Raw genomic sequence first — 16703 nt, 5'->3', positions numbered from 1 at the left:
CTTGTTTCTGAACATCCCATTATCTTTATGGGCTGAGGAAGCTGACTACAAATTCACAGTTCCAAAGCAATGAAGCATCTCAAGCTCTCTTTTCTTCCTTTATTTGGATGTTTTAGATGCAAGAGTGTGCATCATTCTGTCAATCAGAGTTAATTACTGTAATGCTTCTTTGGCAGGTCCATCTTAAACTATGTTGCCTCTCATCCCAAATGATGTGATTGTTACCTGCATTGAATTTCATCAGCTCAATCCTTCCAACCAGATGCAAATTGTGCACTTATAATTTTAAAGAAGTATAAGCCAAACTAATTTTAGAACAGTCAAGCAGATTGAAAGGCAGAATTTTGGTCTCTGTCTGGCAATGGTCAGGATTATTGGCTTTCCCTTGCACAGTTACTTGGATGCTTGCATATTAAAACTTTGCATGCCTAAAAAAAATAGGTTGTTTCATGCATCAGCATCTCATTTTCATTTTGAATATTTATTTATTTTAAGTGAAATATATTTGATTAAACTTGACTCATTAATAAAAAATAAATCTCAGACTACATTGTTTATGACAGGTTTGCTTGCTTTTAGCATCTCCATATTAGAGTATGATTTGCATGTGTAAAACAGCTATCACTGCCCAAATAATCACAGAGAGGACTTTCATGTCCCCTGATCGCCTATCAAATAATTTCCTTTTAAAAAAAAGTCATCAATTGTTGGTATGTATTAAAGTCTCCTTGGCCCTTTTCTAAACAAAGCACTTGTTTTTCACAACACATAAACAGCGTATTCCTGAGCTCTAAGGGTGAAAGCCCTTAGGAGGCCAGGAAGGCTCTGCGCCGGCTACTTATGCCGGCGTTAGTGTAGCATTAACAGCATGCCAAATTACATCTGGATCCCTCAGTTAATATAACAAGCTTCACAGGGCTCAGAACTGAGGACTATAAACCAAAGTAAACTTACTTCAAAGTAAACTTATTCAATACTATAATATATATGAAGTATAAGAAGTCAAACTGCCCTAAAAGGAGTAGCATTAACAGCATGCCAAATTACATCTGGATCCCTCGGTGAGTACAGCAAGCCTCCCAGGGCTCAAAACAATCGAATATAAACCAAAGTAAACTTACTCCAAAGTAGACTTATTCAATACTATACTATATATGCTAAGCCTCGCAGGGCTCAAATGAGAATGCAGCCTGATTGATATGAACGTGAACAAAACAATCGGCGCAAGTCCTAGAAGGCAAGATATCCACGGACACGCTCCAACTATGTGGAAAGTCAAACTGCTGTAGAAGGGAGCGTCGTTGGTGATGAATAAGGCAAGAACAAGTGGTCGACCCTGAAGCGCGTTTCGTCAACTTCCTTCATCAACTTGCCACAGGAATCTAAACAAAGAACAGAATATGTGAATAACAAACTACAGGATTTCTACCAAGTTCCACTGCTGCAAAATGTATTGCTTTTGTTCTAGTAGCTTTAAAATGTATATTGAAATACCTTACCTTCCAATGCCCACCACTTAATATTTTAAACACTTGCCTTGCTTACTTGCATTATGGGACTACAGCAGTACATCCTGGCTCCTGTTCAGGACAACTGTTCACTTCCTCTTCTGATCATTTTTTTGTAGCCTTCTGCAATAGAGATAACTTCTTAATAGCAGAACTTTAGAAGAAGAAATCTATTTTTGACCATCAGTGGCAGCTTCTGAATATACTCACTTTTCGCAAATCAATATTCCTTTACTCTTTCTAGCGTTTCAGGAAATATTCACTCCCTGGGTTCTAAAAGAAGAGGTCACCATTTGTTTGAATCTGAAATGGGAAAACAAATACTTCCTCCTAGATCCCCCACCCCAGTACAGATGCTGCAATGTCCTTTTAGTGAGCATATTGTATGACTATATCCTTTAGACTTAGTTTTCAACCCTGATCAATTGCTCTACCATAATATATTTAAAGTGACATTTACATGATGATGGCTTATTTTAACAATGTCAGAGTCTTAGAATCCATTGCCTGAATATTTTATCTCACTATTCACCAGCTCTCAAAAAGATAAAAATCACTGATCCCACTGTTGCTATTCACTCTATTTTATCTTCTCATCATTTGGGGGGCGGGGGAGGAGACCCTGGCAGTTTGTTTTGAACAAAAAAGTTTGCTCTTTTTCTTTTCCACTGGAGAAATTCATGATAATTATTCTTCTGCACCTGCCTAATGGGGCTGAAGTAATTCAATTGTCATATTGGTGTAGATTGTTGCTTTGTGTAATGTATCACCCCTGCTGTTTCTTTTTAAAAAATTCTATACTCCTCCATTATTCAGCAAGGCCTAATGATTCTTGCAGCATTTGCACAGGCTGCACTATTTTGATTTTAATTGACTTCACTCTTTTAATTAAATACATTTGGTTTTAACACGGTGGTTGACATGCATGGTTTTGTCTTTATCAGTAATTTCTTCCATTTGCTTTCTAGTGTCGATGGACACTTTATTTAAGTTCATTTTACAAGAAGAAAGAGACCGTATGAGCTTTCCTATGTAAAAAGCAGAAATGGGATATTGAAAAGACTGGTCTTGGAGAGTGTTTAATTTAAGGAAAACTTTAACAATGTATTCTTGATGGAACTGAGAAAGTGTACGCTCATGCTCCTTAATATAGTGTCAATTGTTATTTATTGTTTCAACTTAACCTTAATGTACCCATTAGGCATAATCAAATCAATGCTGAGTTTCAGAACTATATTTCAAAAGGAGTTGAATTTGAGCTCACCTCCCATGCATATTAACAGTGTAATCCTAAACGTAGTTATGCCATTCCAAGACCATTCAATGTACTTAGAAGAAGTTACTTCTACTTACGACTGCACTGTAAAACTACTTAAAAGTCATGATGCAAATGGTTTTTTGAATATAGCATATATGTAATTTTCAAACTTTTGCCTACTAAAAGAACTTATTAGTAAAAGATGACCTAGTCCAGTCATTGAAGAATTCCCTACCATAAATTCAAACCAATTCCCATTACCTTTTAAGAACACAGTAATGTAGTTAAACATAATAGATGGTTATGCCATTTAAAAACAGCTATTGTAATATTTTTATTCCAAAATATATCTTTTAGAACTCATTGAACTATCAATATTTATTATGTGTTTTGCAATTTATGGCAACAAAGAATAGCAGATAAATAAAATACTGGTTGTTTTTTTACAGACATATCATGGCCCTGATCCACAGATCCACACATGCAACATAGCTGCATACCTGCTATTTGTGTAGATCTCTCTACACAGAAGCTCAGCATACTCAGTTTTCACTATGCTAATCCAGTATTAGAACTAGAAGTGCTGTATTCAGCCTTCCAGCCCCATCCAACAAGTATGCCACTTGCTGAATGCAGTTTTAAAAAGATGGGTTGGATCCCATGGAATATCTCCATTCATGGAAGAGCTCTTGCACAAGCAGAATGATTGCTTGTACTTCCATGAAAACACAGAGCTTTGCCTTTCCAAAGATGCCAAAGGAAATCCTATGCTCATGCCATTTGGTGAATCAGGGTTATGAGCATCAATCTACACATATTTAGTGTCTATACATATTTAGAAAATGCACACAATTGCTTAAATATTTAGATTTAAACTGTTGAGTGCCTGGTCTACAAACTAAAATACTGAGAGCCAAGTGCATGTGATGCAGGAATATAGTAACTGCACAACCCAACTTAAAAAAACAACAACTTTGTAACAATTATAGGGAGTGAACTCCAATTTTGAACAGAGCAGTGTTACAGGAAGAGAGGAGACCACTTCTTTCCACACTATCTTCTTGATTTAAATCCAGAATCATGCTTCCTCCCACACACACTAATACACCCCAGAGTGGGGGGAAATGCAGGTACCTGTATTTTTCTGCGGTAGGGTTAAAAAGCAAATTTAGGGAATTATTTAGAATAAGGAAATGGTATGAAGGATTAACCTCATCTTCTCTCCGCACCATTGGTCTAATCTAAATGAAAGGTTCTCTATGGCTGTGTAAATAAAAATGAAATTTAAAGCATTGGGAGTAGGGGTGTGCACCCCAAAAGTCCCAAGCCAAAAATTGTAAAATTGCAATGGTAAACACAAATCTGGGGTTCTTGAGCACTACAAAAAACACTCCTCTGAAAAAAAATCTGTGTTGTTTTTTAGTGTTCAGGTGCTTACTGTCATCAGACAGTAACACTCGTCTTGTTTTTCTTTGATTCTCCCGATTTCCCAGGCAATGACATTTCTCCCTTTCGATGCGGTGGAACACAGGCAGGATGGTGCTGCTGCAGTCGTCTTGTTTGTGGGTTTCCTAGAGGCACCTGGTTGGCCACTGTGTGAACAGACTGCTGGACTTGATGGGCCTTGGTCTGATCCAGCAGGGCCTTTCTTATGTTCTTATGTTCCCTTCCAACTGGATCCTTGCAAGGGATCAGTAGCACACCCAGCCAATTACCATTGGAGACAAGCCCCCGCCCAAGAATTTTTAAGACATGCTGTTGCTGCTCTGAGCCAGATGACATTTTCAGAGACCCACCCACTAGAAACTCCATGAAGACACGTGTCTCATATCATTTGGACAATTGGTTCATCTCATGTAACCACACATACATTGCTCTATATTTTTTATAATCTGACTATTTTCAAAAATTGCAGTGAGGGGTGGGGAGAGGTTTTCTGCAATGCCTTCCTTATGTTGTGAAAGGAGACAATGGACCAAAAGAAGAAAGGATGGCAAATGCAGAGTTTTCAGCAGAAAGGTTAAAAATAATATTGTCAGTCAGTAAGACTATAAAAGTGCATAAAGAAACAGGATGCATCTAGGAATTTTTTTTTTAAATATTGGTGGCCAGGATTCTCTGATTTTCTCCCCCCATAGGAAAGACTTGAGACAGTGTGCCAAGAGACATCTAATTTGAGGGAGTCTGTAAAATTGACCCCTTTGACCATTCTGGTTGAAACTTAGGGGATCTTTAGTTAAGAGGGAGGATTGCGTTCTGTGCAAATTTGGTGCCAATTATATTTAAAAACAGCTTCGCTAGATCCTTAAATTTGTTCCCCCACTGAAAATAATGTCCCCAAATTCTCAAACCTGAAAGATAAACACATACATTTGAATCCTGAACCTATCAACAAATTAGGAACACAAATTACCAGAAAATTAAGAATAATAGTAAAGGTGTCCTCCTTGAATTCCAGATCTGAAACTATAACCATTTTTTTTTCTTGGAGCATACTCCTAATTGGAGATAAAATCACAGATCAGTACATCATCTGGTGTAGTTTGGTGCCCTTTTCTTCAATGGAGCTAAGCTATCTTTTCAATGCTAATATTTCATCTGAATTTAAGGATTGGGCTGCTTGTCCAACTTGCCAGAAAAGCCCTAAACTGTCTTTAGTCCACACACTTCAGCTTATCTGAGTTGAGGGACAAACTACAAGGCATTTAGCTGACTTTTGTAGGGAGTGCAGCTCCAACACCTAGGAGACTCGGGACCTTAGGGGAAAGAATGTCTATGGCACGTGGCCAGTGTGTTCAATAACTGTGAACAATCAAACTAATTTCATTTGCACAAAAGGAATGAATCCATAACAAGAATGCCTAGGCAGGGATTGGCAGGCAGCCAGCTAAACATGGAAGCAGGATGAATCATTTCACACGTATGTTGGACAGGGAAAGGTTGGAGAGAATTGAAGAGTGCGGAGATGGACATAATATATGTTTCACTATAAGGAAGCTGTATGGGTTCAGAAATGCAAAACTGGCATGCATCCAAGAGACCTGTTGACAAACACTGGAAGCTGCAAGTCATTCTATAGGTAAAAGAACAGTTGCCTGCACGACTGTAAATGTCTATTCCTGAATACACATACACATGCTTAATGGACTATTAGCATGGCAACCACTGGCTATTTATGCACGGGAGGTTTAGCCTTGGATTTGCTGCTGTCTAGATGCACATTTTCCCCATCCGAATTCTCAGAACTCTGCATGGGGGCTTATTTTTGAGTTTTGAGAATTTGGATGGGGAAAATGTGCATCTAGAGAGTGGCAAATCCAAGGCAAGACCTCCCATGTGTAAATGGCCTTTGAGAGCTTCAGGAGCACAGAGGCAATGAGTTATTACAGCACTGCTTTTGCTGAGTAAACTCCTAACTCTTTAAGGAAACAACCTCCACACACATATTAAATGTCTTGCAAAATTCTTAAACAGGAGGGATCATAAAGTCTCTGATGTTCAGTTTGCGGTAGACCTACATTATCATGACCGTATTACAGATGGGGTAGGCAGAAAGCAAGGAGGTTTACCCCAAGGTTACCTCATAAGTTCAAGGCAGAGATGAGACTTGAAGCATGGACTTCTCAGATCTTAGCACATTCTCTTTGAATCTAACTATACCACATTTCCTTCTCTCTGTGTTCCAATGAAGAAATGATTCTGCTTAACTGGATGACTTGGATCATAACTAATCCCTGCTTGTTCCCTTTCCTCTGTGTATGTGTGTGCGCGTGCGTGTGTGTGTGTGTGTGTGTGTGTGTGAGAGAGAGAGAGACCAAGAGACACCCACAGAGAACACATTTTCACCCTCATTTTAGGATAAGACGCCACTTTAACTGGCAATTTTTAATATAAAATGGTAGAGGGAAAATTTTGAGAATTTTTTGGGGGGTATATCTGCAAAACCAGTTTTGAGTATATTTCTACTTCATACTGACACCCTAAGTTTTCCTCCAATAGTTCCCTCCTCCATTATTGTTTTTAAAGAACTGAGGGATACATGGGTACTATTATATGAACTCAGTTCCAGAACAATCACAACTGCATTATTTTCTCATTTAAGAAAAAAGATGATTTTTTGTTTGTTTAAGGAACATATAATATCCCACCACCAATCACATTATTTGGAAGGATGCCATTCAAACAAATATATTTGCTTTCATGAAATGCGTTTGGGGTGGTAAGCCAAATTACCTTTCTGCCCCTGGACTGCTGGATTCTCTCTGCTTTTGGCCTGAGTTGGTGATGAACAATAGGGGTTATTAGTCTAAAAGGCTATCTTTAATGGACTGCTGTGAAGAAGTGTCTCCTTTTACCTGAAGAAAGGAGGAAAAGGCAAACATTTTCTCAAGCATGTATATGGTAAAAGAAAAACTGAGCCTCAGAGTCTCCATTTTCTCACAATAATCACCTAAGGTCAATTAAAGAAAACAGCCTTATGGCAGATGGAACAAAAATGGACAGATGTACAACATTTAATAACAGTTATCTTTCTATTACATCTAACCACTTTGTCCTACGCATTTTGTCAGGTATATGGCTATGTTTAACCATTTTTTATCTTCAGATGGTGTTACCTTCTTTTCTCTGATACACAGGGACATAGATGCCAAATGGCAAGAATAAGGAACAAGACCCTTTCACTAGGAACAAGACCTTTTATCTGACTAAATTTGCAGGGCCACCTCAGATTTTTAGCCTTTTCATGTTTGTGTGTGTGTGTGTTAAGTGCCGTCAAGTTGCTTTCGACTCATGGTGACCCTATGAATGAAAGTCCTCCAAAATGTCTTATCTTTGACAGCCTTGCTCAGATCTTGCAAATTGAATGCTGTGGCTTCCTTTACTGAGTCATAAAGCCGACTTATGGCGACCCCTTTTGGGGTTTTCGTGGCAAGAGACTAACAGAGGTGGTTTGCCAGTGCCTTCCTCTGCACAGCAACCCTGGTATTCCTTGGTGGTCTCCCATCCAAATACTAACCATGGCTGACCATGTTTACTGTGCAGTTAATGTCCAGGTTACTTGAATAGGCTATTTCTTTAGCCACATTGTATCTACCCACATTCAGGTACAGTATATTTGTGCTGTGGGTACGTTCAACCTTAATACTACTATTCAGTCACCTATCATCAGGCCCTGACCTGTGAATCTCAGGACCCCTGGCAACCCTAGGTAGAGTTGCCAGACATGACAGGGCAACCTGCAAGAGATGGGGGGAGGTGGGAACTTACTGAGGAGGGATGAAGTCATAATCCCTGTTCCATGATGACTGGAGAAACCCGGAAGCAATGGCATTGCACTGGGGGCAATGTTCTAGCACTCAGCAAAAAAACACTTTCTGTCACTTTGGGGTCGTACCCCTGGGTGGTTTCATTACTGATGGGAGACACGGACCCATAAATAACTAGAGGTGTCGCTAAATATCTGGCAATAGTACTGTCTTTAAAGTCACGATAAAGTTAAATTATGTGCTAAACAGAAATATTATCAATGTACTGTCTATATTGCTCCCTATAAAGATATTTATTTATTTTTATATTTGTAATTTTAAAATAATTTATGAATTCCAAGATTTTAAAGCCATATTGTTTATAATATTTTATCACTCTATGATGTTGCAAATTTTGTTTTTATCTTATGTATCTTTTAAATATTTTAACTCTCTATGATGTTGTAAATTTTGTTTTTGTCTTATGTATGTTGCGCTCAAGATCTTTGGTTGAATGAGCTTGAAATAAAAGGAAGGACTTTCGGGTCATGCTGGAAGTTGTGTCATTGCACAGGGATAACAAACCCCCCCCCCCCAATTTGGCTGGACAGTTTCTGCCTGCTGGCCAGGTAAGCATCAATAGGCAATGGCCACAGTTACCTCAAGGTCTCTAGCCATAAGTGGGCAGATGGCAACCCCACGTAGCAGTCACTCCAGTGTTGTAAAACTCCCTTTCCTGGAGGCTTCTGAGAGACAAGTAAAGACTCCTTTTCCCCACAAGGTTTTAATGTAAAAGAAAAGGCAAAGGTAGTCTCTGTGCAAGCGCTGGGTCATTACTAACCCATGGGATGATGTCACATCACAATGTTTATTAGGCAGACTATATTTACAGGGTGGTTTGCCAGTGCCTTCCCCAGTCATCTTCCCTTTACCCCCAGCAAGCTGAGTGCTCATTTTACCCACCTCAGAAGGATGGAAGTCAACCTTGAGCCGGCTACCTGAAACTGACTTCTGTCGGGATCGAACTCAGGTCATGAGCAGAGCTTCGACGACTGCAGTACTGCAGCTTATCACTCTGCGCCAAGAGAACGTAAGCCCTTAGGATTCTTTTAAAATATGATTTTAACTTTTATAATCTTTTGGTCTTTTTGATAGCTCTTAACCTGTTGCCTTGTTCCATGACTTTATGGAGCTTAATTTTTTCTTTACTGATGCTAAACAACTGTTGATGCTAAACAACTGTTTTTAAGGGGTTTAATATGATTTTGTTTTCATCATTGTTGTAAATGGCTTTATATAAGAGTGATAAAAAATTCAGTTAATAAAGAGTTTCACTTCTTTCTCTCTCTCACACACACGTAAACAGAACTTGGCTACTATTTTGAGATATTTCCTAGCTATATTACTTAACTTCTGTCTATTTATTATTTGCTACACTAAATAGCATTGATTGGTATAGAAAATGAAGCTATGACAGAAAAATGCATGGCACAGAATGATCATTAAGAGCCATAGCATTTTCTCCTGCTTATGTTTATGTATCTACAATGTGTTAGGCTATGAAAATTACACAGAATATACAGTCCTTTTAATGAGAACTGGCTATTTTAGTCATTCAGCTCTTTGTATGTCCTTTAAATATTGTATTCTTTCACTAGTGCATTTCTGTGTTTTTTTTAATACTTGTCATGTGTCTTCTGTTTTATAGATTAGATTAGTGTACCATAGAAAACAAAATATCACTATCTCGGTTAATATGAATTGATCAGCATTTCATTTCTAGCTTAAAATTCTATTAAAATCCATTACATTCCTAAAGAGGGCCAAAACGGAATCTTGCAGCAATTTCTATCATTTGTGTAACCAGCATAAGACTGCCAGTAGAATGCTGTGTGCTTATGTGTTGTGCTTCAAATTAAAGGGTTTGCTTTGAAGAAAAGCCATATTGTATTTCTTTAATATAGAATTTTAAACCACCAGAAGTTTGAAAAGGAAGTGGGAGCAGAGGAGTGGAGACTGCTAGTAGGTTGCACAATATGAGTACACTCCAGACACCAATGGTTTAATATCCTCTGATATATGGTAGATAGGTGGAAACTTGCATATCTTACTTCAGTTCACCATTAACTCCAGCTCTATAACCAGCACACAGGAGACTCTGGCAGCTTCAACAACAGGGCTTGATCCACACACAATGGATATTGTGGATATTGTTGTGCTACAGCAGTCGTTTGCAACTGGATTCACCTGGCACAAACAAGACAATCCAGTTATGAATGATTGCAAGTTATTGGTAGTGCCCTATCCAGCTATGTTTCCCCACTCCTACACACGAAGCCAGCTGGGTGACCTCGGGTGAGTCACTCTCTCTCAGCCCCACCTACCCCACAGGATGTCTGATGTGGGGAGGGGAAGGGAAGGTGATTGTAAGCTGGTTTGATTCTCCCTTATGTGGCAGAGCAAGTCGGCATATAAAAAACCAACTCTTCTTCTACTGCAGCAGTTCTCACTTTGAGGGTTCCAGAGAGCCATACTGGCAGTTACAAACAACCAAAAGAGCTACATGACTACTGTATGCCCTGGATGCCAGCCCACTACACACACACATGTGATAACACAAGATACAGCTATTAATATGGAATATATAACTATGACAGTTTAAATGACCAAGGTACCTCTGAGCAAGCAGAGTTCTCTCTCTCTATCACTGAGGGGCTGTGGCTCAGTGGCAGAGCATCTACTTGATATGCAGAAGGTCCCAGGTTCAACCATCAGCATCTCCAGTTAAAAGGAACCAGGCAAATAGGTGATTGGAAGGACCCTAGTCTGAGACCCTGGAAAGCCGTTTCCGGTCTGATTAGACAATAATGGCTTCAATGGTACCAAGGGTCTGATTCAGTATAAGGCAGCTTCATGTGTTCACATGCACTGCTGAACCTTAGGCCTCTAACTTTTTTAATACAAGACACTGCTTTAACTTTGGACAATGATGTTTAACATGCCACAGTGAACTAAGATGGCTATTTCACTGGAATTTGATTATTTTTAGGTATCCTCAGAATTCTCTGGACTGCAGTTAGCTGTCTTCTTTCATCAAAGCACATGGCTGCAGGGTAGAGGGGACATCCTGCATGTATACTGAGTGGATGTGCCTGCTAAACAGATGGTTGGGACTGTCAAATCTGAAAGAAGCAATAACCTCCTTGAGGAGACAGTCCACATGCCCCCTTCCTCCCTCACTGGCAACAGATAATCATTACTGTCAGAGCTGACCTCATTGACAAGGGAATCTTTGGCAAGGGCTGAGGGGAAAATTCCTTATGATGCTGCCAAGCGCAAGGACATTTCTGGACTGGGGTTCTGCTCATTACTATTTTTATATTAGACACCTGAATGTCTAAGAACAGTAATCTGACATGACATTAGAAAGATCTACTTGTTTCAGCTTAATTTTTTTTAAAAAAAGACGGCCTATGGTAAAAACATCTGGTAAAGCTTCTTTCAAAATAATAATAACCATCTAATAATAATAACAGCCATAATTTATTATTATAATCACATGTACAAAAGTCAGGCCCATAGTTGTGCCTCTTTGGATTATGTCGAGCATGACCAAGAGTAAGAACCCGGGATGGGGTTCTGCAGGTGAATGGCCAATGCTCTGGAGATGGGATGGGCCCAGCACTTAGTCAATAGCTGCCTGTGAAATTACACATCACAACAATTGATATGTTTTTTGGGTAGAAGAATCACAGTCTTCTACTAGCTAAACGTTATTTGAATGGTGGGAATATGCAATATCCTTGTGTCCATGTGTTAGCATGCTAAATTGAGAAAATGTACGATATGAAAAAGTTTATTGTTTGTGGCTGAAGGCCATTACAATTGAGGAAAGGGGTCTGGATGCCATGCAACAAATGAGTAATAAGTGCACAGTTACAGTGAAATCCTTCTACATCTATTGAAGTCAGTTGGTTTAGAAGGGCCTACCTCTGCTTTAGATGGCCTTGTAATTCTACTAGAAATATATAGGGTTGTACACAGACTAAATTTTCCAACAGAGGAATGGAATTTCCTGCCTCTTCTCTCCTACTGCAGCACACTGATCTCCGCAAAATGCTGCTCATGGGAAAGGAGACCATGAATAATGACATGGAATGGAAAAGGAAATTGTGAAAGTTGCCAATTTAACTGTACAGTATGTGTGGAACAACAATCAAACAGCTACCTTTTTCTACCCACTTTTAGGATGGTTCTGATCCATAAAGCAAAGTCGTAAGCCAAAAGTAGGTTCAAAGTTGTGACTATTTTTCAAAATTCCTAGGTTATTTTCTCATTAAATCCCTCAATCTTTCCCACTGCCATGGATGGTTCCTGATGCCATCCAGTAGACAGATCACCGGGGTGGGGGGGGGGAGGTCGGGTCCTTCCTGTGGAAAGAAAAGGGCCAACAGTTGTGTGGCCATGGAGATGTGCAGCAACAAACTAACCCTGCTCACCCACAGGGTGCCAGGGTGGGTGTGTTCTGCAGTTGTGGCTCACGACAATCCTGGGATGTTGTGCGCAAAGCTGGGGGTTGTAGAGCTGTGCAGGTCACCTGATGGACTAGTCATTTTCCAAATGGTAGGTGGTCTCTGCCACCTGGGGAATGATTCTCTTTCCAGGGCTGGCCCAATGTGCCTGGAGGGTGGCTGTCCAGGTGACAAGCAGGTCCCTTGGGTGGGGGGGAGAGGCAAAATAATGTTCTGCATGGGCATATGTATACCTTGATGGTCGCCTGGGTGGGCTGCTCCTGGGCTCTGTTGGCACCAGCCTCAGTGATGGGTGGATCTCAGGGTTGCACCTCCAGGGGCTGTGGTCAGCTTGCTGAGTGCTCTCCCCCCCACCCCAGGACTGTATTGGAAAATTAGTAAATAGTAAGATTGATCAGAAATCCACATGAAGCATTCCTGGAAACTTCCTCAGAAGGATATAAACAGAATTCCTTCCTTCCTTCCTTCCTTCCTTCCTTCCTTCCTTCCTTCCTTCCTTCCTTCCTTCCTTCCTTCCTTCCTTCCTTCCTTCCTTCCTTCCTTCCTTCCTTCCTTCCTTCCTTCCTTCTGCCACCACTCCATGAAATGTTCCCAAGACAGCATAGCAAAGCAACAAAAAAAAAATTCCAATTCAAATGCAAAACTATAACCTAACCAATACAAGAAAACTTTCTCTCTGTCTTTCATACAATTCAACTACCTAGAGCTTGATTCCACTGATGAATAGAAATTTTCAAAGGCCAAATATACACCTTTGTTTTCACAGTAGAAGGTGATTCCCTAATTAACAGAATTCAGTTGAACATATTTTTAAAATTAAGAAACACTATTTATTTAGAATGTCTAACATCTGCAAAATGGCTGAAAAAAGAGTTTTAGAAAAATATTGCTTTAACTTTAGTGTAACTAAATTATAGATTTTAATAATGTATGTTCCATATTTAGTAACAGACTTCATGGTTTTCAACAACATGGCATCTCTAAGAGTTGAACAGCAGGAAACTCCATTATGCTCATGTTTGAATAAAGGTGCTGAACAACATGTCTAATGCGGGGAAAGAATTTAAGTCATTAAAAATACAGTATGCAGGATAATCATTTTTTATTGATAGCACAAAATGCAATGCTCACTGCCTGTGAATTTAAAAACTGGAAAAATCTAATTTTTTAAAATTTCCAACATCTGTACAGTGATGACACGTTGCTGCTGATTATGCACCTTCTAATGTAAGCAGTTTTTGCTCTCAGAAATATCACTACTCTAGTGAAAGACACCTTTCTAGTGCGGAGAAAGGAAATCCCCATTGCTATGGTCTTGCAAGCAACAAAATGATTAATCAGTGACAGAAAATGCTTTGCTGGAACAGAAAAGCATGCTTCCAACTGAACAGATAATTCAAATTAAATAGCCTCATTTACTGGGACTATTATTTGAATTTAAAAATGGCTGCATCCTACATTAGACGCCACATTAACCATCTTCACAAGGTTTTTTAGAAGAGACAATAAGCATCAGTTGCAAATGTGATTTTAGGAGCTAGTACCTAGAAGTACTCTTTGTGCCTGACACTTTACCCCAGTCTCTCAAATGCTGCTGTGATAAATATGTACAATTAATACTACCACTGCAGCATTAATAGTATTAATATTGGTAATATTCATAATTTTCTTGAACCAGACTAAATAATGGTACTGGATGTTACCTTTGTTCCTTGACACAGTGGCACACTTTATTTGCATAGTCCATATGAAAGCATATTTAAAAATATATATACCGTATATACTCGCGTATAAGCCGAGTTTTTCAGCCCAAAAAAAGGGCTGAAAAAGCCGGCCTCGGCTTATACGTGGGTCAATACGGTAGAGGAGGGAGGGAGGAGGGAGGGGGGAACTTACCACCGCCGCCGCCATCGCCGCCTGGCACGCCCGGCTCCCCCTGGCCAGGAGCGCCCTGGAAGGGCCTCCTATGGCCGCGGGAAGGCCGCACCTCCGCCGCCACCAGACGCGCCCGGCTCCCCCCGGCCAGGAGCGCCCTGGAGGGGCCTCCTGGGCCGCGGGGGGGGGGGGCGCCGCCGCCTGCCTGCGCACCTGGAAAAGGTAAGCCTGCGGGGGGGAGGGGTTATAAGCCGACCCTTGTCTTATACGTGGGTGCCAAATTTTTCCCCATTTTTGGGGAGAAATTAGGCACCTCGGCTTAAACGCGGGTCGGCTTATACACGGGTATATATGGTATGTCTATTTTACAAGCATGCAACTTGCCAGAACTTATAGGAGATGAGAAATTCCATACACTCCTCCACTGCCTTTCACTTTCTCTACCTAATTGTGCATTTTTCTTCCTTCTCCAACCCTTCCAAGTTTGTATTTTCCTTCCCCTTTCCATTGGCCAATACAAAACCTTTTAATGTTTTCATTTGGGTTTCTGTGTTACATCTGCATGTGCATACCATTTGTATGGGGGGTTGCTTTCATGGGAGGTACACCCATTGCTACTAGATCCATGATCCCACATGTACCTCTTGTGCAAAGCTGACACTAACAGATCTCTCATTCATTCTTTTTGGGGCAGTCTTTTGATATTCTACTTCTACATAGGGTCACTGTAGTGTAATTCATTGTCTGTTGGACTAGGAATGAGAAGGCCAAGGTTAAAATCCTTGCTCATACATGAAACTCACTGGGTAGACCAATCTAAGCTTCCTCACAGGGTGGTTTTGAAGATAAAAATGAGGAGAGAGAAAGGCATATGTGCCCCTGAGTTCCTGGAAGGAGTGGGAGATTTGTTGAATATATTTATTAGTTAATTTATACATAGTACAGCCAAGGCAGCACACAAATAAAAACATTAAGGTACAATATAATCATAAAATAATCCCATAACAAGAGCAATAATAAAGTGCAACAATTAAAACTAGCCAAGCATAAAACTAATATAGAAAAACTAGAGAGAAAAAATCTCTGCTCAAAGGTTTTCTGGGAAAAAAAGCTTTCAGTTTCTCCAGAAGGCCTACAAAGAAGGAATTGGTGAGATTCATATGGCTGACATTTCCAAAGCTTTGGTGTGGCAGCCAAGAAGGCAGGTTCTGCTAAACACAGATGATAATGCAGGTTCCCACGACAGAGTTCCATCAGCTGATCCCAGAAAATAGCCATGAGCATATGCTTCAGTTTAGATGATCTGTGGATTCCTCTTTACGTTACAGTTCTATTATCCTAATTCTGAAACAAGTGCCATGAAATGCAATATACATTTGTACTGTCAATGGTTAATCAAAGTATTTCTGTTAGTTTTGACTCACAATACAACATACAAAAGACGTGGAAGCAATATGAACCTATTCAATCTATTTTTTGAGAGGAAGACTAGTTTTTTCCCGTCAAGAAAAACAGGGGCTCCTCTTAAATGCACATACTGGTTACAGGTAAGTACAATAATAAAAAAAAGAAAAAAAAAACATTTTTCTGCATGACCTTTGGGGGGATTGTCTTACTTTCAGGGTCATCTTCTTTTCAAAATATTCGGTAGACAGTAAACATTTGTTTTATATATATATAATGGAAAATAACAGCTGCCTGTGTCTGTATTCCAGCACAATTGTTGGTTCTAGGAGCCAGAAGTAAAAAGTTCCTCAATAAGCTAGATAAAGATCCAGTGGTAATTTACAATGTTGAGAGTGTCACTATAATTTAGGGTGGCGGTGAAGGCAAGCAGGTCTTTTGTCCATTTCTTCCTCACACTTAATTTACAGTTGCTTTCCTGCACCTATTTCTTTTTGGTTTGCTTCCCTTCTCTTTCATTTGGTTCACTCGTTGCTTCCCTATGAATCTGTCACCTGTTTCTTTTCCAATCAATGGTACATGAGTATACTTGCTCCAAGATTAATTTAGCTTTTCCTTTGCATTAGAGCCATAGCATACAGGTCAGTAACTCAGTGGGCAAGATCCCACCATAAATTGCACCACACTGGGTCTGATTCCATGTAATTTAATGAGTGGTGGACAGAGGACTTGATGCCCCCTTTCTTTGCAGTGCTGACTAGGAAAACTGCAAAGCATAGCCACGCATAGCAGGCCTATGTGCATAAAACACTGTTTCTAAGTAGGATTATATCTGAAGGGGATCTGCATGAAAGAAAGAAAACATTCTCATAACTACAAT

General features: G+C 39.9%; 1 long non-coding RNA gene across 1 annotated transcript in view; it reads right to left on the bottom strand.

Annotated features, from left to right (window-relative positions):
* Window positions 1-1716: 1716 nt before the first annotated feature.
* Window positions 1717-16703, bottom strand: part of LOC130481921 (uncharacterized) — a 199716-nt gene continuing 184729 nt past the window's right edge. The window contains exon 3 of the long non-coding RNA XR_008933484.1: window positions 1717-1811. This is a non-coding gene — a long non-coding RNA (uncharacterized LOC130481921). The remainder of the gene's footprint in view (window positions 1812-16703) is intronic.

This window comes from Euleptes europaea, chromosome 8, assembly GCF_029931775.1.
Source record: "Euleptes europaea isolate rEulEur1 chromosome 8, rEulEur1.hap1, whole genome shotgun sequence".
Classification (NCBI taxonomy): domain Eukaryota; kingdom Metazoa; phylum Chordata; class Lepidosauria; order Squamata; family Sphaerodactylidae; genus Euleptes; species Euleptes europaea.
The sequence above is the reverse complement of the archived record's forward strand: the minus strand, read 5'-3'. Positions and strand labels throughout refer to the sequence as shown.